The sequence below is a fragment of the Ursus americanus genome, chromosome 14, assembly GCF_024610735.1.
Source record: "Ursus americanus isolate L20-20 chromosome 14, mUrsAme1.1.p, whole genome shotgun sequence".
Lineage (NCBI taxonomy): Eukaryota > Metazoa > Chordata > Mammalia > Carnivora > Ursidae > Ursus > Ursus americanus.
The window spans coordinates 66,483,696-66,506,533 of record NC_142140.1 but is presented as its reverse complement, the minus strand read 5'-3'; the positions used below and the strand labels follow the sequence as shown (position 1 = coordinate 66,506,533).

The following is a 22,838-nucleotide window of genomic DNA, read 5'->3' as shown; positions in this document are numbered from 1 at the left end:
GAATAAATTACCACTTCCAAATAATATGAAATGACACCTTTATCATGCACAAAATTACCAAAGGCATTTCTATATACTTATAGAATCTTATGTTTAATTGATCTTTCTATTCATGATCCAGTGCCAAAAAATTTTAGGAATTATAGTAACTACAATATAATGTATTTTCACGTCTGATAGGGCAAACACTATCAGACACAAGAGTCTTCTTTTTAAAAAATGGCTACTCATATATATTTATATTTTCTATTGAAATTTTTGAATCAGGGCTGCCTGGCTGCCTCAGTCGGTAGAGCATGTGACTTTTAATCTCAGGATCCTGAGTTTAAGCCCTGCATTGGGTGTGGAACCTACTTAAAAAAAATAAAGGGGAGAGGAGTGCGGAGGGTGGCCCCCGCAGGGCGTTCCTCTCCACAAACCGGTTCCCTGGAGTCTCTCCCAGGAGCAGCTTGGAGTGACCCGCTGAGGTCTGCCATGGCAGGGATGGGGGGGGTGTCTCGTGGCACCGAGCTCTGCCCCGGGGGTGGTTTCACTCCAAGGGGGGGTAGGGCTGTGGGAGGGCAGCCTGGCAGCCAGAGCCAGTCCCCAGCCCTTCAGCCCGGCACTCCCTGCCTGAACCCTGAATGTGAATGTTGGCGATGCAGATGCTGACATTAAAATGCTAACTTTGTCTGCCTTGGCTGACTGCGTTGACACAGATTGTGTTTGCAGAATTTCTACTAACATTTGGCTTTGGAACATCAGAAATGAGACCTGCCGATTCAGATAGTGCACACGTGCACGCCAATCATCAGATATAACTATATATCTATATATTTACTTATATATATTTATATAGATATCTGTATATTTATCTATATATTTATATAAGTAAATATATATATCTATATATGTTTTTTAAATTTTATTTATTTGAGAGAGAGAGAGAGCATGAGCAGGGCAGAGGGAGAGGGAGAAGGAGGCTCCCCACTGAGCCTGGAGCCCGACTTGGGGCTCGATCCCAGGACCCTGGGATCATGACCTGAGCTGAAGGCAGACACTTAACCAACTGAGCCACGCAAGTGCCCTGATAGTCAGATATTTTGAGTGTTTTCTATGAATGAGAGTGGAAGTGCTGTTAACACTCGTTACAATCGAATAGAAGGGTCATCACAGCCTCTTGAGGCCTTGAGGATCTCCGGTGGAGCACTGCTGGTGGGAGGGAGGGTGGTGGACTTCCCCTGCCAGGAGGCAGGTACCAGAAGGCCCACGGGGAACACCCAGGTTTAATGCAGTCAGGAGGGCTGGGAGTCTGGGTGCGAGTGGGGATTCGCATGTGATAAGCAGGGCCTGTGGAAAGTGCGTGTTCATCTTCGGTCGGAGGCAGGCACCCGAGGCCCAGGGACTGTGATTTGCCAGAGATTACACAGTTTATAAACTGTGGACCTGATCTGAACCCAGGAAGTCCAGTTCCAGAATCCATGCTGTTTTTAGGAACACCGTCATGAGGTTCTTGACAGCTCCTCTGTTAGGTGAGGCTTTGGGGCTTGAACTCATGACCCTGAGATCAAGACCTGAGCTGAGATCAAGAGTCAGACGCCCAACTGACTGAGCCACCCAGGCACCCCTAGGAAAAAATTCAAAAATGTTTCAAAATTCCTGTGGAAAATCTTGACAACATCAGGAAGGTACGAAAAAAAGGCAAAAGGCATTCTTGTGGATACTGAGCTTGACAGCTGCAAGGAGTTGCTGAAGGACCTTAAAGACTTTAATCCAGGAGAGAAGTACTTTTTTTTTTTTTTTTTTAAACACACCACGGGGAGATACTTCTCTCGGGGAACCTTCTGGAAAGAAAGTGAGATACCAAACAAAGCCATACTGTTGTAGCCTCTGTAAATACAAAAAGGCTAGAACTTCATTCAAAAATCATTTTCATCGTTACCATGAAGATGACATTGATCAGGAGCTGGTGATCCCTTGTCCAAACTGTGTATTTTCTTCTCAACCCAAATTGTGGGAAGGCACTTTGGAATGTTCCATGCACCTGTTCGGAAAGTCCAGAACCACCCAGTGACTATTTTGGGTGACGCTAAAACTTCGAGGAAGGACGTGATAACTTTTACATGTTTAAAATGTAACTTCGCAAGCACTGTGTACTGCAGCAAGAAGCATGCGCTGGTAGCCCATTTTCACGACTTCATTCACGCCTCCTTTGGCCTGCGAACTGAGGAAATGGGCGAGCAACCGAAAACTGAGCACAGCCTTTCTACTGAGAAGATGCCACCATGTGACAAGTATTATTGTAAAAAATGCAGCCACTCTGGAAAACAGTGTGGAGGTCCCTTAAAAAGTTAAAAATTGAGCTACCCTATGATCCAGCCATTGCACTACTGGGTATTTACCCCAAAGATACAGACGTAGTGAAGAGAAGGGCCATATGCACCCCAATGTTCATAGCAGCAATGTCCACAATAGCTAAATTGTGGGAGGAGCCGAGATGCCCTTCAACAGATGACTGGATTAAGAAGTTGTGGTCCATATATACGATGGAATATTACTCAGCTATCAGAAAGAACGAGTTCTCAACATTTGCTACAACACGGACGGCACTGGAGGAGATAATGCTAAGTGAAATAAGTCAAGCAGAGAAAGACAACTATCATATGATTTCTCTCATCTATGGAACATAAGAACTAGGATGATCGGTAGGGGAAGAAAGGGATAAAGAAAGGGGGGGTAATCAGAAGGGGGAATGAAACATGAGAGACTATGGACTATGAGAAACAAACTGAGGACTTCAGAGGGGAGGGGGTAGGGGAATGGGATAGACCGGTGATGGGTAGTAAGGAGGGCACGTATTGCATGGTGCACTGGGTGTTATACACAACTAATGAATCATCGAACTTTACATCGGAAACCGGGGATGTACTGTATGGTGACTAACATAATATAATAAAAAATCATTAAAAAAATAAATAAATAAAAATAAAAATAAAAAAAAAAATGCAACACCAATCCCAGCAGCCGGGATGCTGTAATGTATCCTATTTTGACATCAAACCTTCACAGGGACTTGGAGGATAAGTTTAGATGCGGGATTTCAGAACATACTAAGAAGCCTGGACTTTTGAAGCAAAGGCACGTTGCTGCAAAGCCGGCGGCACCTTTGGCTGTACCACCGGACAGCTGCGCTCTGGGCCTCGCGGCCACATCCCCACATCCCCGCAGCCAGAGCCAGACCTGGTCCGGCCAGTGACTGTGGCCTGGGGCACTTCTGGAAGCCTCACCCCTTCTCCGCCTGCCGTGGCACAGTCCCACATGACTGTAGTCTCCAGTCCTCTGCCTTCCTCCGCTCCCCAGCCTGTCTTTCCTTCTTATGGAGTCCCACTTGCTCGGTCAGCAAATCCTCCCACGTTGCCCTTGCGTCAGCCAGTCGGACCTATAAATAGGTCTGTTGGAACCAGTGTCCTACGCATAAACCAGACCATCCATCCTGGGGCCTTTACTCCTCAGCCAGCCTTTTGGGCCTGGAGTTCTTGCCGTCGACAGACATGCCTGGGCCTGGCATCCTTCCTGTCCTTCCGTCTGTCACCCCCCGGGGTTCTTCAGGCTGTCTCACCAGGGGTGAGTCGGACAGTCACATCAGGGGTCCTTCTGCAGGCCTGATGACCCCTGCGGGGGTTGTCCCTTCGGGACGGACGGCCACTTCTGGGGTCCTTCCCGCAGGCCAGGTGGTCCCACCTGGGCTCCCTTCTCCCAACCAGAGAGTCTCGGCAGGTGCTCTCCCTGCAAACCAGGGTATTAATTCTGGTGTTCTTCAGCTTCGTCAGCCCGTCCTTTGAGGAGTGCTCCCCGAGGGCCAGCCAGTGAGTCCTGGGGCCCTACAACTAAACCAGTCTGTGAGCACCAACGTTTCGCCTGCAAATCAGCCAGTGAGACCTGGCGCCTCTCAAAACACCCCGGGCCTCCCGTCAGGCTCTATTCTCAGACAGCTCATGCCGACGGGGAAACAGGTGATTGGCATTCCCACATCCACGCTTGCGCCAGCATCTGTCACTTTGTGCCTCCAGGAGGTGCTGCCACTATCCCCCCTGCCCCAGATGCCCACCCAGCTCCCGCGTGCCGTCTCCTCCAGTGGTGGGTTTGCTCGGAGTGGGTTTGCTCAGGCCTCGCCATCTGTGGCAGAAGCCAACCAGGCGCTCAAACAGGCGAAGAAGTGGAAAACCTGTCCGGTTTGCAATGAGCTCTTCCCTTCCAACGTCTCCCAGGTTCCTATGGAAGTGGCTCATAATATGAGCCCAGTGAATCCAAATCCGCTGAAAATCTGGAGCCCGACAACCTGGCAGCATGTGCACCATTTGTAAAGTGCACGGGCGAGAAAACAGTTCGGTGTCTCTCCTGTAAATGCTTAGTGTCCGAGAAAGAGCTTATCCATCACTTGCAAATGGCCTGGGGTGCGTGTGCTGTCCGTGCACTTTCCATGACATGAAAGGCCTTTCAGAGCACAGTAGGACTATGTGCCGAGGGAAGAAGAAATTACCTGTGGATTATAGGGACAAAGGTTCTCGCTTGGATCTCGATGCTAACGGCAACCTGATGTTTCCCCATCTCGATTTCGCTACCATACTGCCAAAGGAAGAGCTTGGGGAGTGGGAAGTCTACCTGGCCATACTAGCTGGGAGAGACTCCAAGTCACTCGTGCCCATGCGACCCCAGACAGAAGGTGCCTCCCGGAGCCCCAGCAAACAAGCAGTGACTTGCCCCTTTTGCTTTGGCACCTTTGTGACGACCGAGGCATCTGAGTTGCATTTGAAGGCGAGGCAGCACATTCACACCAACAAGAGTCCATACAATTCTGGAATCTCCGGCGTTCAAGTGCATCCACCGCTGTGGGGTCTACACTGGCCACGTGACCTGGCAGCCAGTGCCATCCACCTGCTCAGACCTCTGGATCCAACCTAATTTTACTGAGAACAGTGAAGTGCTCTTCATGAAGGGTGAGGTGATCCCCGACTCCAGTTTTTCTTTTCTTTTTTTTTTTTTTTAAAGATTTTATTTATTTATTTATTTGACAGAGAGAGAGAGACAGCCAGTGAGAGAGGGAACACAAGCAGGGGGAGTGGGAGAGGAAGAAGCAGGCTCATAGCGGAGGAGCCTGATGTGGGGCTCGATCCCATAACGCCGGGATCACGCCCTGAGCCGAAGGCAGATGCTTAACCGCTGTGCCACCCAGGTGCCCCGGACTCCAGTTTTTCTGTAAAGAGAAAGCTGCCCAATGGCCACTTCGGGGCAGAAGACCAGGGGGATGTGGATGGAGGAGCGACCTCTCGTCACCAACAGTGATGCAGCCCCGGGCTCCCGAAAAGGTGGCGAGCGAGGTGCCTTTGGAAAGACAAAGGAATGAAATCAGGACAGAGGAGCTGCTTGTTAATGATGATGCTTTTCAGACTTTAGCATTAAACCCTAAAAAAGATGAAGACCATTCTTATGAAGAAAAAAAAGCAATGTCTTAGAGATGATCTCCCAAGAGACCATATCCTAGTAAAAAGGAAATACAGAACTTCTTTCTTCACTCTTGCGGGTGTGGAAAATCGACGTGGCTTCATTTTTTTTTTTTTTTTGAAAAAGAAGATATATTTGCATGAAAGCAATAAAAAATTACAAGCCTTCTATACTTTTTTAAGCTTTGATATGTCTGAACTTAAAAGTTAAAACACAGGTTGAACTTTGAGTATGAGCCTTAAAACTTGTAAAAAAAATTAGGAAATCTAAAGTACTAGATAATTAGTGTTCTTTTCCAATTGAGATTGAAAAAAAAGTTATTTTCTTCACTGTATGTTGAACTAATCAATTTCGGGGGTCTCTACGTGGCTCTTTAGATTTATTTCGGGTGCTCGGAAAGACTTCTAGATAAAAGAAGTGAATAGTTCTTTCAGATTTATTGTTTCCTGCAGTTTGATTTTTGTAACAAGTATTTTTAGTTCTTCCCTGTCATGTAAATTAAATCCTTGGATCCTTCATGCAAAAAATAAAAATGAAAATAAAAAAATGAAAAGAAAAGGTTAAAAACAACTTTTGAATCAGCTTATGCGGATTCACAGCAAAATCCTGACACTATAGTTACTAGTTTTATATTAATTTATTAAGGAATAACTGACATTTTTCCATACCAAGGTTGTTTTTTTTTTAAGATTTATTTATTTATTTTAGATAGAAAGGGGATGCAGAGAGGGAGGGAGAGGGACAAGCAGACTCTGCACTGAGCACGGAGCCCAACACGGGTCTTGATCTCATGACCTTGCGATCACAACCTGAGTCAGATGCTTAACTGACTGCACTACCCAGGCGCCCCCATACTGAGAACAGGATGCACTTTTGTTTATTAAGGTGTCTTTTAGGGCTTTCCATTGAATTTGAAAGTAGCCTTTATATCGATCATTTATGTCAAGTAGATTCCCACTCTTTCTGAAAGAGATATTTTTTCCATTCTGTTGCACACACGGTTATTTATGGGGGATGCCACTGATTTTTTAATGTTAACTTAAAAACTGGTCAGAATTTTCTGAATATTTTGATATTCAGTAATTTTTCAGTTGATTCTCTTGGGCTTTCCAAAAGTAAAACTGTCATCTATAAAAAATACATAATTTTGCCTCTTCTTTTTAAACTTTATTCTTCCTATTTCTTCCTTTCATCTCCATGCACTAGCTAATGCAGCCAGAATGATGTCGACCAACAAGGAGACTGAGGTCCTTGTTTCATTCCTGGTTTCATTCCCACTTCTAATTTGTTACCCATCAGCATGATGCTGGTTAGGTTCTCAGATATTAATTTTTTTTTTTTGCATTTAAGGAAATATGTATCCATTCGTGACTTAACAAGAGTGAATGTCAAAACTTATCACAGACATTGTTGACACTTTTTTCTTTGTCCTAAGAATATTAGTGGATGTCCTACTATTTACACCTTTCACTGAGTTTCTAATACTGAGGCCTCTCATCCCGAGAATGAGCAACGGTTGATTAGAGGGCTGGAATCTAATTTCTACTTGGAAAGACCCCAAGGATGTAGATGAATGCTAGATGAATGGATAAAGAAGATGTGGTATGTACACACAATGAATATTACTCAGCCATCAAAAAGAATGAAATCTTGCCACCTGCAACGACGTGGACGGGACTAAAGGCTATTATGCTATTTAATTTTAGATTTTTATGCTAATATTCATTTGTGATTGCTTATCTCTTTTTGAGTTATATTTCTCAGGTTTTAGACTTAATGTGGTTGTGGATTTCAAAACAAATTCTTATTAAGTATTTATCTAATAAATAGTTCTTCCTGTATATATGCTCTGAAAGATACAATTAATTTTATCCGGTCCTTAAAGATTTAATAGTACACATCTATGATACTGTATGGCTAGAGTTTTTTAATGCTAGCAATTGGTCTATTAAACCTCCTTTGTCTTCTGAGTTAGATTTTTTATATTGCTAGAAAATTATTTTTAAACCCAGATATTCACATTAATTTTCAGAGAATAAAATATTACCTTATACATATTTTGCGGGATTTTCCTTATATATGTATAATTTTTATCATATTTTTAAATAATTTTTTAAAAAGATTTTTATTTATTTATTTGACGGGGAGAGAGACAGCCAGCAAGAGAGGGAACACAGGCAGAGGGAGCGGGAGAGGAAAAAGCAGGCTCCCAGTGGAGGAGCCTGGTGTGGGGCTCGATCCCAGGACTCTGGGATCATGTCCTTAGCCAAAGGGAGACACTTAATGACTGAGCCATGCAGGCGCCCCTACCATATATTTTTTTAAATGACATTTACTTGATTTACTTTTTGAATTTACCAACCTTCTATATTCTAACTTACTAACTACATTTTCTCCTTACCAATTCATTTTTCTATATGGATATCTGGTTGTTCCAGCATCATTTGTTGAAAATATTTTTCTTTCCTCATTTAACAGCTTTGGTTCCTTTGTCAAAACTAACTGATTGTAGTTCAATGTAGTACTACTTGTTTATTTTTGCTTTAGTTGCCTTGCTTTTTGGGGTCAAATACAAAAAAAATTATCACCAAGACTGATGTCAAGGAGATTACTCCTTATGTTTTCTTTAGGAGTTTTACTGTTTCGGGTCTTAAATCCAAGTCTTTAATTCATTTTGAGTTGATTTTCGTGTATGGTGTCAGATAGGCATCTGGTTTCATTCTTTTTTTTGTTTTCCCAACACCATTTATTGAAGAGACTATCTTTTCTCCATTGTATATTCCTGGCTCCTCTGTCATAATTCAAACTAAAAAGTTTTTGCATAGCAAATTAAACCATCACAGGATCAACAACAACCTATGGAATGGGCGAAGATATCTGCAAACCACATAGCCTATAAGAGGTTAATATTCAAAATATATATCCAAAATATAAAAAAACTCGTAAAATTCGGTAACAAAAAAACAAAAACCAAACAAAAAACTCAATTTAAAAAATGAGCAAAAGGGGCGCCTGGGTGGCACAGCGGTTAAGCGTCTGCCTTCGGCTCAGGGCGTGATCCCGGCGTTACGGGATCGAGCCCCACATCAGGCTCCTCCGCTATGAGCCTGCTTCTTCCTCTCCCACTTCCCCTGCTTGTGTTCCCTCTCTCGCTGGCTGTCTCTATCTCTGTCGAATAAATAAATAAAATCTTTAAAAAAAATGAGCAAAAGACTTAAACAGACATTGTTTCAAAGAAGACATACAAATGGCTAACAGGTACACGAAAAAGTGCTCAATATCACTAATCGTTTGGGAAATGCGATCAAAACCGCAATGAGATATGACCTCGTACTTGTAGGCTGGCCATTATCAAAAATGTAAGAGATAACAAATGCTGGTCAGGATGTGGAGAAAAGAGAATTCTTGTACTCTGCTGGTGGGAAAGTAAACTGGTATATCCACTATGTAAAAAAGTTGGAGTTTCCCTTAAAAATTAAAAAAAAAAATGTACCATATGATCCAGGAATCCTACTTCTGTGCATACAGAGGGCAATGAAATCAGTATCTCAGAGATATATCTATACTCGCCTTATATAATTATTCATTATAACCAAGGTACAGAAACAACCTATGGGTGTACTGATGGTTATAAAATGAGTAAGTTCTGAGGATCTAAAGTATAACATGGTGACTATAGTTGATAACACTGAATTGTAAAAAATGAAATTGGCTAAGATAGAACTTAAGTGTTCTCACCAAAAAAAAAAAAAAAAGGTAAGTATGTGAGGTTATGAACATGTTGATTAACTAGATGGGAGGACTCCTTCCACAAAGCAAAACGTGTATCCAACCGTCACACTGTACAGTTAAAAGATCTTGAACTTCTGTTTGCTGATTACACTTCAATGACGTTGAAAAAAATCAGGTGACTATATAAGTGTTTCCGTAGCTGCATTCTGTCCTGTTCCGTTCACTGATTTTTCTAGGCCCATGTTAATACCACTGTATCTTGATCACTACAGCTTTATAGTAAGTTTTCACATTAGGCAGAATAAGTCTTCCAACACTATTCTTCAAAATTGCTTTTGGCTATACAAAGCCCTTTGCATTTTAAAATCAGCTTATCAATTTCTATTAAAGAAAAAAAGAAGACTCTAAATGGGAGACCTGAAACCATAAAAATCCCAGAAGAGAGCACAGGCAGTAATTTTTCTGACACAGGCTGTAGCAACATGTTTCTAGATTTGCCTCTTGAGGTAAGGGAAACAAAAGCAAAAATAAACTATTGGGACTACATCAAAATAAAAATCTTCTGCACGGCAAAGGAAACAATCAACAAAACTAAAAGACAACCTACTGAATGGGAGAAGATATTTGCAAATGACATATCTGATAAAGGGTCAGTATCCGAAATATATAAAAAAACGTATACAACTCAACACCAAAACCTCCCAAATAATCCAACTAAAAAATGGGCAGAAGACCTGAACAGACGTTTTTCCAGAGAAGACACAGAGCTGGCCAACAGACACAAGAAAAGATGCTCAACATCACTCATCATCAGGGGAACGCAACTCAGAACTATAATGAGAAAGAACACACTGCTGGTCACTAGAGGGGAAGGGAGGAGGGGGATGGATGAAATAGGTGATGGGGATTAAGGAGGGCACTTGTGATGAGCACTGGGTGATGTACGAAGTGCTGAATCACTACATTGTACATCAGAATCTAATATTACACTATATGTTAACTAACTGGAATTAAAATAAAAACTTAAAACAAAGAACTACAATGAGACATCACCTCACACCTGGCAGAACGGCTGAAATTAAAAACACAAGAAACAACTAGTGTTGGTGAGGATGTGAATAGAAAGGAATCCTCGCACACTGTTGGTAGGAATGCAAATTAGTGTATCTATTCTGGATAACAGTAAGGAGGTTCCTCAAAAAATTAGAAACAGAACTATCCTATGATCCAGTAATTCCACTACTCAGTATTTATCTAAGAATATGAAAACACTAATTTGAAAAAATACATGCACCCCTATGTTTACTGCAGCGTTCTGTACAATAGCCAAGTTAGGGGAGCCACCCAAGTGTCCATCCGGAGACGAATGGATGAAGCAGCAGTGGTCTATATACAGAGCAGAATTTTTTCAGTCATAAAAAAGAATGAAATCTTGCCATTTGCAACAACATGGATGGACCTAGAGGGTATTATGCTAAGTGAAATAAGTCAGTCAGAGAGAGACAAATACCACATGATTTCACGCATATGTGGAATTTAAGAAATAAAACATATAACAAAGGAAGAAAAAAGGGACAAACCAAAAAACAGACTTTTAACTCTAGAGAACAAACAGATGGTGACCAGAGGGAGGAGGGGGGAGGGCTGAGCACTGACTAATGTATGGAAGTACCGAATCACTATACTACACACCTGAAACTAATATAACACTGTATGTTAACTATATTGGAATTAAGAGAAAAAAAAGAAACACTGCTAAGATGTTAACTGGGACATGAACTGGATTCTTAGATGAAGTTGGGAAGAACTGACATTTTAACAATAGTAAGTTTTCCAAATCAGGAACATAGCAACTATCTCCACTTTATTAGCTCATATGTTCAAAGATGTGTTGTAGTTTTCAGTATATATATTTTGTTTACTTTTTATTAAATTGATCAACACGCATGTTTTTGATGCTATTGTGCATGGCATTTTTTAAAAATTTCATTTGCCATCTGTTCATTATTGGTTTACAGACAGACAACTGATTTTTATATACTAACCACGTATCCTGCCAACTTATTATTTAATTGCTCTTACGGGTTTTTTGTAGATTCTTGCAGGGTTTCTCTCTATATAATTATGTTATCTGAAAGTAAAGTAAAGACAGTTTTACATCTTCTTTTCCAATATTTAGATCTTTCAGTTCTTGTCATATGTAATTGCAGTAACACTGAATAGAAGTGGATATCTTCCCTGTGCTGCCAATCCCAACGGAAAAGCGGTCAGTAGTTCACCCTTAAATAAACGTTAGCTCAGGACCACCGGGTGGCTGTTGCAGTGAAGCGTCTGCCTTCAGCTCAGGTCATGATCCCGCGGTCCTGGGATCAAGTCCCGCATCAGGTTCCCTGCTCAGCGGGGAGTTGGCTCCTGCCTCTGCCTCTGCCCCATCCCCTGCTTGTACTCTCTCTCTCTCAAACAAATAAAATCTTTAAAAAAAAAAATCTATTTTGTGTTTCGGCGTGAAAAAAAACCATGAATGCTATCCGTGCACTCTAAAACTTGATGATAGCAGACAATGAGCAAAGAAGTCATTTAGGCTTATCAAAATCTTCAGGTTGATTGAGCTCTGCTCGTGTTTCCAAGGCTTCTGCTCAAAAGAATGTGCCTGATAAAAGCCGCACTCAACATGGATTTTTATTTCCAGGTATCCGTATTCATATTCACATAAACACAAGGGCATATGAAGATGTGAATGTATAGCGTGCACATAAACTAAGCTGGAAGTGAGATATACAGTAGCCAGAAAACATCAGTGTTCATTCAGGTGGGGAAGTGTTGGAGTGTGAAGAGTTTCAATATAAAGTTTTTTAAGAACCAATAGAAATTTTAACATTGCTGCAGCCAGGAAAGGTCTGTCATTGGAATTATGATAAGCCTGTGAGGTATGTGAGGAAAGAAGTCTCATTTGTAAAACATACCAGCATCCCTGCTTTTCTGCCTGCTGTCTTTGAGAGCACGTTTGCAAACTGTTTGTTAACCCATGCCCACATCTGTAGTTCTGGTCAAGAAGGGGTAATATCAAGGAACAAATAAAGAGGGGTGTTAAAGATATTTAACCATTTCCCAGCCCAGATGAAGAAGAAGAAAAGAGTAATATCTGGACAGATTTGAGGAGATGATGGAGAAAAACAGTATCCTGGAAAGAGCCAAAGAAAGAATGCTATTGGCGTTATTAGGAAATATGGCCAAGTGAGAAAGGAGAGGGAGAGCGAGCTAGAGAGAATTCTAAAGGTAGATTAAGAACATTCCCAAGCCTACGCCTCTGCCAAATCCAAGTCCCCAGAAATGGCAGACATCGTATTCACTAACAGTTCATTAAAGGAAAAGACAAAAGGCTAATGGTCAAAAACTTTGAGAAATCCCTGGAAGATGAATTGAGGACTGAAGAGGGAAATCAGAGGCAAATATAAACAGGAGGGGGCAGCTGCCAAGAGACAGAGCAGCTCCTCACCTTAGGAATGGTACGTGCTTGGAGCAGGAGGGGCGCTGGGGCAGTAGGGTACACTGGCTTGGATTACGGTTTGCAGGGCAATGAGCAGGCTGGCTGTGCTACCCAGCATCACCAACTGTTCACCACATGGGAGCAGAAAATACGGACACGTGGGTTAAAAAGTGGGAGGAGCCTGGTACTCCTACGATACCTGAGGGGGAAACAGAGCCCTCTCTCGGGAGACTTGCCACTGGCCCACCTCCCCTGCAGCTCAGTTTCTGAGGACATGCTGCAGGGTGCCAGCCTGGCAGTAAGGTTTCCTTCCGGGCAAACTCTCAAGGTCAGCTGTGGGTAACAGACAACGACAGTCACAAAAAGGCTAACAGGACATCAGAAACACACAGAGGAGCACAGAGCCAGGAATCACCAGCTCCGGTGAAAAGGTGGCACCAAATCCAGCAAATGGATGAGCAAAGACCTAGTACATCACACAGCAGGACTCTAAAATGAATCTCTCTCATATCATCAGTGAGAGGCCAAGAGACATTTCCTTTGCTTACCGTAGCATGTAAAAAAAAAAAAATCTCCAAAATTTAAATGTTCGTTATTTAAAGTTAAAAACTCAAAAGAGAGCCTGAATGGACACAGCTGAAAGTGGGCTGGAAACATAAGCCAAGAAATTCTTCCCAATGTAGCACAAGAGAAAAAGAGGTGGAAGAATGCAGGGAAAGAAGAGGCAGAGGTGGAGGATAAAGTAACGTGGATTAGTGGTCTAGAGCGTAAGCTGCGAGTCTGACTGTCCAGGTGGAATCCTAGTTATGTGTGATCTCAGGCCATCTGTCAGACCTCTCCCACCTCAGTTTGCTCATCTAGGAAGTGGTGACAATAATGCCCACGCAATAGGGTTGCTGTGAAAGTTAAATGAGTTAATAACATGTAAATCACGCAGAACAAGGCCTGGCACATAATGAGTGGGGTTTGTTAGAAGGAGAAAATGGAGAGAGGGGGAATACAGTGTGACATAAAGAGCAAAAAGGAGGGAAAAAATTCCAATAACTAAAGGAAAATACAAGGCTCTGGATTGAAGCTCCCACCAAGTCCCAAGTAGGTAGATAAAAACTGACCTATACCTGGAACATAATAGTAAAATTTCAGTACAGTAAAGTGAAAGAAAAGATCTTAAAGCTTTTGAGAACATTTTTTTTTTAGAGAGAGAGAGCGCGAGCGTGTGCACATGAGGGGTGGAGGGGCAGAGCGAGAGAGAATCTTAAGCAGGCCCCACGCCCAGCACAGAGCCTGACATAGGGCTTGATCTCACAACGTTGAGATCATGACCTGAGCCAAAATCGAGAGTCAGATGCTTAACCAACTAAGCCACCCAGGGGTCCCAAGACATATAAGTTATTTGTAAAAGTAGGAAGGGGCGCCTGGATGGCTCAGTCAGTTGAGTCAGCTCAGGTCTTGATTTCAGCTCAGGTCTTGACCTGAGGGTCATGAGTTTGAGCCCCATGTTGGGCTCCATGGAGCCTACTTAAAAAAAAAAAAAGTATGAAAATCAGATCAAGATTAGATTTTTCATTAAAATCCATGAATGCAAAAATAAAATATTTTAACACTCTGGGGGAAAATAGTTTTGAAGTTAGAGTTCTACACCAAGATGAACTGTTATATGAAATATGAAGACAAAATAAAAACATTTTTAGGTGTTTATACCTAGGTTTTAGGTGTTTTATAACCTCATATCACTCGTAAGTCTATTCTGAAGGTATCTCTGGTTGATTCTAGTAAGAAGAGAACCAAATATAAGAGAAAGACATTCATTCAGAAAAAAAAAAAATCCGAAATAGTCAAGAAACCAGTACAACTTATTGGTAGGTTTATTGTATTAATTGTTAAAAAAATTTAATAGCTTCTTAGAAGAAAACTAAAGTATAGGGTATGGAACAATGAAAACTAAAATTGTTTTTGCCCTGTTTTTGGGAAAAATAACTACAGCTCAAACATACTGAATGTTTTCAATGCACCAGGCATTGTTTTTATCCCTTCACATGTATTGACTCACTTACTCTTCATAGTAGCCTTTAAGAGAGGTTTTATATTTTTCTTCATCTTATATATGTGGAAAATGAGGAAGGGAAATACCTAGTAACATGCTCAAAGTCAATGTCAAAGCCAAAGCTTGAACCCAGCGTATCTGGTTCTGGAGTTTATGCTCTTAAGTGTTGTGCTCTACTGATCTCAAGGAACCCAAGTACCGATCAACTCCAAAGAGTGTTAGAAGATGTTAATTCTTAAAATATGCATGCTTATAAAGCTCACACAAAAAAGTAAACTGAACTAAAGGGCAACTAAAATTGAGAAAATTCATTCAATCCTTCAAAAGCAGAAAAGGGAGAGAAGAAATGTAGGGTAGAACAGTAAATAAAACATAACACAATTTGGAAAGAAACCCAGGCATATCAAAATCACAATATATGTGATTGAGAAGTCCCCTATTAAAAGATTTAAAAATTAAGCACGTGTGCTCTCTCTTTATGTCTCTTTATAAAATACATAAAATATAATTTATATATTTGCATAAAAACACCCAGCATACTGGGGCGCCTGGGTGGCTCAGTTGGTTAAGTGTCAAGACTCTTGGTTTCAGCTCAGGTCGCAGTCTTGGGGTCGTGGGATTGAGCCCCGCATTGAGCTCCATGCTCGGCATAGAGTCTACTTGAGATTTTTCCATCTCCCTCTACCTCTGCCCCTCCCTCTGCTCGCACACTCACTCTCTCTCTCTAAAATAAAGAAATGAATCTTGAAAACCACCCACACAGCAAAGAGAAAGAGATAAATATATTGAAAAATAAAGATAAAAAAGCAGTTTTTCTATTTCTAATCATATGTATATGAGAAATATGATCTGATAATTCATGGAAGAGAATATCCCAGTGGCCACTAAGCAACTGAAAGCAAAAACGTCAACTCTACTATTTGTACAATACTAGTTAAAAACAAAAAGGAGAGATTGTTTGACATCCTTCAGATTTATAAAAATTCAGAAGGCAGATAATATCAAATATCAGCAAGGATGTGAAGAAACTGGCTCCATCACACATTGCTGGTATGAATATAAATGGATATAACCACTTTGAGAATAGTAAGTACTATCCCATAAAATGAGACTAGGCATATACTGAAACCCAGAAATTCCACTTTAAAAATTACTCCCCACAGGAATTCTTATACATGTGTATAAAGATGTCCATCAGAGCATAATTTGTAACACTAAAGGAAAACCTGAAAGAAATTATATGTCCATCCAGAAAACGGGTAAATAAATTGTGTGAAATCTATACAACAGACCTAATAAACTACATTTACAGGTAATGGCAAACTTGAATGATAAAATTATGCTTCAAAATGAGATGATTGGCATGGTTCCATTTATTTAAAAACACATGAAAAAGAATGACGGCAGCACCTTTGTAGTGTAGGCAGCCCCAGATGCTCATCCCCCAGCAGAAAAACTGAAAACTAAGCAGTAACTGTCAGACACAACTTTAAAAAATGCGAGAAAATAAGCAGAGTTTTATAGTAACCAAGTGAATGCAGAATCAAGAAAAAGTTAACTTTGTAACAGTAGGAAATTTTATTTTTACTTGCTCTTGCCCTATACTCCACCCAGGTCAGTAGCCATCTTGAAGACAGCAGGCCATGTTCCCGGGGTGGGACCCTGGTCCCTGGTTACGGGGGCAGCAAAACAAATCTTTTCTGAAAATCATTGTGTAGGTATGTTCTGATCTGTGTGGAGGCTACCCGAAGGACTGACACAAGGTGCCTGTTTCTGTTTTGCCTAATTTGGAGCTCATCCAGGCTGGAAAAGTGGTGGGCATTGCTTACAAATATTTCAAGGTGGACAACCTACAGATGCCTGATGCAAATTATTATAACTGAGACATAAAATAGACCACTTAAGGCCTGGGAGGAGAAGCCGGGGAGAGAATGTCCTTGGGTAATTAGGACAATAAAAAGCACTCATATTTAGGGGAAATGTGGAAAGCCATGTACGTGCAAGAAGCATGCTCAGAAAAGACCCGAGAAGATCTTGAGCTTTCACCTTGGGCCTCAATACCAGTTCATGACAGAAACAACACTCAGAACTAGAAATAAGAGAAAACCTCAACATGATAAAGGCATTTATGAAAAATCCATAGCTAACATCACACTCAATGTGAAATATTCAAAGCTTTTCCTCTAAAGTCAGAAATAAGACAAGCATGTCAACTATCATTACTGCTGTTCAACACTGTACTGGAAGAGCAATTCAGCAAGAAAAAGGAATAAAAGGCATCCAAACTGCAAAGGAATTAAACTATTTCTATTCAGAGAGGATATGATCCTGTATATAAAAAGTCCCAAAGAATTCACACATTAAAAAAAAACCCTATTAGAGGTACTAACTACTAAACAAATTCAGCAAAGTTACAGGGTACACGACCAACACACAAAAATCAGCTGGATTTCTACATAGTAGCAATGAATAATCCAAAAAGGAAATTATAACATCAACTTCATTTAATAAACATCCAAAAGAATAAAACACCTGGGAATAAATTTAACCAAGGTGGTGAAAAATCTGTCAACTGAAACTATAAAACATGGCTGAAAGGAATTAAAGAAGACCTAAACAAATGGAAAGACATCCCATGTTCATGGACTAAAAGACTTACTGCTAAAAGGGCAATGCTACCCAAAGAGATCTACAGATCTGATGAAGACACTATGAAAATGCAAATGGCCTTTTTTTTTCTTTTTTTTAGAGTGGAAAAGCTAATCCGCAAATTCCTATGGAATTGCAAAGGGCCCTGAAGAGCCAAAACAATCTTGAAAAAGAGTAACAGAGTAGGAAGATTCACACTTCCTAATGTCAAAACTCATTACAAAGCTACAGCAGTGAAAACAGTGTGGTGCTGGCATAAGGATAGACATATGGACCAACAAAACAGAACTGAAATCCAAAGATAAACCCATACATCTATTGCCAATGATATCCCACAAGGATGCCAAGACCATTCGATGAAGAAAAAAGAGTCTCTTCAACAATTGGTGCTGTGTGGATATATCCACAGGCAAAAGAATGAACTTGGACCTATACCTCATACCACACATAAAAATTAACTCAAAATAGGTCATGAGCTAATATAAGAACTGAAACCATAAAACTCTTGGAAGAAAACATAGGATAAATCTTCATGACCTTGCCTTGGCAATGGGTTCTTACATATGACACCAAAACCAGGAGCCACAATAAGAAACAGATAAACTGGACTTCACCAAAATTTCAAACTTTTGTTTATCAAAGGACATTACTGAGAAAGTGAAAAGATAACCTACAGAATAGGAGGAAGTATCTGCAAATCATATGTCTGATAAGGATCCAGTATCTAGAATATATAAAGAACACGTACACTTCAACAACAAAACTACGAACAACCCAATGGGTAAAGGACTTGAACTGACATTTCTCCAAAAATATACAAATGGCCAGGAAGCACATGGAAAGATGCTAAACATAATTAGTCATTAGGGAAACTCAAATTAAAACCTCAATGAGGTACCATGTCACAGACACTAGGACGGCAATGATAATAATAACTGGTGAGATGCGGGGAAACTGGAACACTAGTGCATTACTCGGGGGGGAATATAAAATGGTACAGCCATTCTGGCCAAAGGCTTGGCAGGTCCTCAAAAAGTTAAACATCGCATTACCATATGACACAGCAATTCCACTTCAGGTATACACCCAATAGAACTGCAAACAGGTACATTATACTGTTCTTTTCACACTAGATGTGTCATCAGATGACTTATATCAGCACATTTTCACTCCAAGGTGGTTTAAAGTTAAGCAGATACTATAATTTAAATAAAATTTTATCTTCCTTAATGATGACCGAGCAACAAGAAACATTCTTTTTTTTTTTTTTTTTTTTTAGTTTTTATTTATTTAAGTAATCTCTACACCCAACATGGGGCTCAAACTCATGATGCCAAGATCAAGAGTGGCATGCTCTTCTAAGCCAGCCGGGCACCCCAACAACCAGAAACATTCCATACGTAACTATGGTGATAGGACCGAATGGAGCTTGTCACTGGGATTCACTTAGTCTGAGATTTAGCTCAACATTTCCCCTGCACTACACTCTTTCCAAAACCAGCCACAAGAGAATAGTCTGGAACCTTCGCTGAAGTTGCCAGTTACATGACCTGGTCTTTTTCAGATATTTAAAGTACAGAAGGGAAAAGCGCCCTCACTATTTGTTATCTGCTCAGTTTTACCAATATACATCGCATCTACTTTAAAAAGACGGGTGGAGTTTGCTGAGGAAGCCTTGATAGTTTGTGATAGAGAGCCAAAAGATTAAATATTTATCTTCCAAAAGGTTCCGACTTCAGGTATTGGTTAAACAATGAGATTCCCGAACTGGAATGCTGTGACAAGGTCTTACATTATGGAAAATCCATTCACTCCCACCTGGTAAAATCTGCCAGGCCAGTGGTGGCATCGAAGTGAGTAGGTCCAGAGACCAGTTTCCAATAAACAGGGACTCTCTACAATAGAACACGAGGCAAACAGCCATCAGAACAGGGCTTCAGGAGAGGGCCCGGAGCCAGGCCTCCCCACCAGCGGCGTAAGGAAATTTTCTCATACGTTCTGTGTATTAAGTATGAGGGGATATTTATTAAAAGGAAGTTGCATGTTGTCCTTCACATGGGAAATGTGGAAAATGTGATTAATATTTCATAATTTCTCAAGTTTTACAGTGAAATGTAAGACTGTGAGTTAACCAACCTTTATCAAATCTGAAAATGTGGAATCGAATTAGTCAGTTTGCTGCAGTGCTGTATCTCTAATCATGGGACTATAAAAAGAGCAAGGTAATTTCAGGTTCTCTGACACAGAGACACAGATTTACTTATAATGGAAGCAATTACAGAAACAAGTCCCGAGCTTTAGGCGTATGTCTCATGTCATTAAGAAGAAACACCCAGATGAGTTTGAATCCACACAGACAAAGGCGTGAAAGTGCTTTGCTTAGAAATGAAATTATTTTCCTAAGCATTTTTTCCATGCTGTACTTCAAGGTATCCTCAATAGGGACTATTTAACTGCCTAAACCTATCTGATATGATCGGGGACAGCTTTAAATGGAATATATTTGGAATAGTTTTGGAAAGGCACCTTGCTTTGTTTTACTCTCATTTTCCTTCCATGTAACTGTTTCTCTATTATTTTTCACGGAATCACCCAAGGGTACTATGGCTGGATTGTACAGGAAGTGCACGTTAGATTTTTGGAAATGCCAAACTCTTTTCCAGAATGGTTGTACCCTATTACATTCCTCCTGGCAATGTGTTAATGACTGCCCTATAATCGTAAATGTCTAACGTGATATATCCTTATTTCCGAATAGCACAGCCGAACGTAGCCTGCTTATCAGTCTGGGTTTTTTTTTCCCTTTACATTATAATATTTTTTGTGTGAGGTAAGCATTTTCTAAAGGTTGAATCCACAGATATGTCAAAGAACTGTTTTTACTCCCTTCTTCCTCTGCTCATTAGGCTGTACGGTGCCTTTAAGATGGCCCCAGGGAAAGAGCCAGCCCCTAGAGAACAGGGCCATTAAATGCCAGCTAGAAAGACTGCCAGGCCGTCTCCACTGGCCCCACTCTGGTCTTGTCTCGGATGCACTGCTTACCTTTGGATACTGAGTATGTTTTCTAACACTTACACCTGGTGTCAGGCAGCCAGCACTTAATTATCCCGTGTTTGGTTCTGCACTAAATTTTTGCGAATTCCCACACTGCCCTGTTTACGAAGGAAGCCGCTAGGAACATTCGTGCACGAGTTCCTGAGTGAGCACAGTTTTCATGGGCCTGGGGGTGAATGTCCAGGATCGTGATGGCAGGGCTGTATGGTAAGTGCACGTGAACTCTGATAAGAAACTGCCGAACTATTTCCCGTAGCAGCTGGATCATCGTACATCTCCACCAGCGGCATGAGAGAGATCCCGCCTCTCCGGGTTCTTGCCTGCCTTTTGTGCTGTCACTCCTTTTTCTTATAGCTGTTGAACTCCGTGTGCAGGGACGGTCCGTCATGGTTTGAATCTGCGTTTCCCTGATGCCTAAGGATGCTCGACACCTGCTCATGTGCTTGTGTGTTAACTGTACGGGATCCCTGCCGAAGGGTCTGCTCACGTCTGTATCCGTGTACCAGGGGTATCGTAAGGTACTGCAAACTGAGCCGCTTTGACAACGGAAGTTTTTTATTTTTACTTTTTTCACAATTCTGGAGGCTGGATGTCCGAGATCAAGGCATCTAGATGTCTGAGATCAAGGTATCGGCAGGTGTCGCCTCTCCTGAGGCCTCCCTGAGTATCTTGCAGAAGGCTGTCTTCTCGTGGTGTCCTCACGTGGTCTTCCCACACGTCTGATGTCTGTGTGCCCAAATTTCCTTTTCTCATAAGGACACCAGTCAGACTGAAGCAGACCCACCGTGATGGCCTCATTGTAACTTAATCACCTCTTTGAAGGATCTATCTCCAAATACGATCTGAGGCATGGGGAGGGGGTCAGGATTTCAACATCTGAATTTTGAGGGGACACAGTTCAGCCCATAATAATGTCTTCATCCCCCCTTTTTAAATTCAGTTGTTTGTTTGTTTTACTGTTGAGTTTAACAGTTGTTTATACATTTGGGATAAAAGTCCTTTCTTAGATATACTGTTTGCAGATATTTTCTCCCAGACTGTGGCCTGTCCATCCTCTTGGCAGGGTCTTTCTCTGAGCCAAAGTTTTAAATCTGGATGAAATTTACCAAATTTTTCTTTTATGAATGGTGTGGAGGAGGGACTTGGAGGTTACTGGGAAACGGGGACAGAAGCACTGTTTTTCACGACGAGTGAGATGGATGGTGATGGTTGCAAAAGGATACGAATGTATTTATTACCACTCAACTGTATACTTAAAAATGGTCAATTTTAGCTTATGTATACTTTACCACAATTTAAAAATGGGAAAAACGTAGTAGGTTTTCGGCTTTCTAAGTGGGATGGTCGTCAGTCGCTCAGAGAGCTGTCTCCACCATGACGATTTTGCCAAACTGTCTGCACTGCCCTGGCCACAGAGTTCACGGTGTATTTCAACAACGATTTTACTTCTTTCTTTATTCTTCGGCCATATCACTTCCCAATATAATGCTCTATTTGTGTGGCCCTCTTCCATTTGATTTTGAATTGTTTAGAGGTAAGAGCCACTGTTCTTTAATTTTTTTCATATGTCAATCCCCAGCCTTTCCCATAACGAGTGGAGCGTGGTTGTTGCTTTGTATTTTTTTTTAAAACAAGTGACTGAACGAGCGTGCCTTTAAAAACCACAGAAGGCAACCCATGTTGCCCTTTTATTTGATCTGATTCTTATTAAAAAAAAAAACATTATACTGTTAAATGAAATGAGTCTCATCAAGTATTTGAAAATGGCTTTCAGGCCGCAAATACATACCTGTGATGTATTTCCGGATCTGCTGGAATAGACTGTCTTTCCCCACACTGTTTGCATTGGAATATCCAGATATCTGAGACCAGAGATACTATGACCCCAGCTGATTCCCATATCATATTCACGTGCAACATACTGAATACAACTTTTGCGTTACTGTCACCCTAAGACATGACTCTGCATTTTCACCTGGGCGTTTCTTTTTTGTACAGAAAGCCCAATCTTGAGTGATTCTGTCCATCTTAGAAAATGCTCTGTGAATAGGCCTTTACAGATCACTGTGAATGCTGGTAGAGTTCCCGTACTCTGTTACTAAGACCATTTAGCATCTTTTGGAAATATTAAAGTCATTTCGCGTCAGCTCACTTCTGTGTATCGGAAATATCACACAGCAGAGAGGAGATTCCATTTTTCTACCTGGAAGTTCGTCAGGGCAAGAAATGCCTTCCCGATTCCTTTGGGGTGTGGCATTTACTGGCTCACATCTAATTCAGAGGCTGTGGCTCAGGGACTGGGGAGTCTTGGCAGGCGAGGTTCTTCATCGCTTCTTGCTGACCCCCTCTCATCCTGCCCAGATGGTTCATACACAACCCTCTCTCCATAGG

The 22,838-nt window shown here is 41.3% G+C and overlaps 1 pseudogene; it reads left to right on the top strand.

Moving 5' to 3' along the window:
- The first annotated feature begins 1,095 nt into the window (after positions 1 to 1,095).
- On the top strand, positions 1,096 to 5,723 carry LOC123792049 (activity-dependent neuroprotector homeobox protein 2-like; annotated as a pseudogene).
- The last annotated feature ends 17,115 nt before the right edge of the window (positions 5,724 to 22,838 follow it).